A 1,055-nucleotide genomic window follows, 5' to 3' on the forward strand; every position below is an offset into this window, starting at 1 on the left:
TTTTTTTTGAGGTGGAGTCTTGCTCGTTGCCAGGCTGGAGTACAGTGGCATAATCTCAGCTTACTGCAACCTCCGCCTCCCAGGTTCAAGAAATTCCCCTGCCTCAGCCTCCTGAGTAGCTGGGACTACAGGTGGTGCTACCACGCCCGGGTAATTTGTGTTTTTTTGTTTTGTTTTGTTTTTCTTTTGTATTTTAGTAGAGACGTGGTTTCACCATGTTGGCCAGGATGGTCTGGATCTCCTGACCTTATGATCTGCCCACCTTGGCCTCCGAAAATGCTGGGATTACAGGCATGAGCTACCACACCTGGCCAACTCTGTCTCAAAAAAGAAAAGAAAATCACAATGGAGACAACTGGAAATGTTTTCCTACTATACAGTGATAATTGACATTCATGATGATGCCTTTGGTGATCTAATGTCTTAATGAGCTTTTCGAATCACCCAAGAAATTAAATTTTGCTCAGTTCAAATTTTAGTGTTCCTTATTTTTACAATAACTTTGTCTTTTGAAAATTGTGTGATGTGTCATAACCAAAATGTTTAAGTTTTGTTTTTCTTATTCTGTTTGTTGATTGATTGATTGATTGGTTGATTGAGACAGACAGGCTCTGCCACCCAGCATGGAGTGCAGTGGTGCATTTATGGTTTACTGTAACCTCGAACTCCTGGGCTCAAGTGACCCTCCCACCTCAGCCTCCTGAGTAACTGGGATGATAGGCATGTGCCACCACCTGTGGCTAATTTATTTTATTTTGTTTAGAGGGGGTTCTCACTCTGTCACTCAAGCTGGCCTTGAACTCCTGGCCTCAAGTGATTGTCCTGCTTTGTCCTCCCAAAGCACTGGTATTATAGGCATGAGCCATAGCACCTGGCCTTATTCTGATTAAATAGAATTTTATTAAGAAATAGACACAAGGCCGGTCGCAGTGGCTGACGCCTGTAATCCCAGCACTTTGGGAGGCCGAGGTGGGTGGATCACAAGGTCAAGAGATCGAGACCATCCTGGTCAACATGGTGAAACCCCATCTCTACTAAAAATACAAAAAATTAGC

General features: G+C 43.6%; 1 protein-coding gene across 3 annotated transcripts in view; it reads left to right on the forward strand.

Annotated features, from left to right (window-relative positions):
- The window catches only part of CCDC77 (coiled-coil domain containing 77), a 40,275-nt gene that overhangs the window by 27,381 nt on the left and 11,839 nt on the right, over positions 1–1,055 (forward strand). The gene's annotated exons all lie outside the window — the stretch shown is intronic.

Source organism: Cebus imitator, unplaced genomic scaffold, assembly GCF_001604975.1.
Source record: "Cebus imitator isolate Cc_AM_T3 unplaced genomic scaffold, Cebus_imitator-1.0 Scaffold179, whole genome shotgun sequence".
Lineage (NCBI taxonomy): Eukaryota > Metazoa > Chordata > Mammalia > Primates > Cebidae > Cebus > Cebus imitator.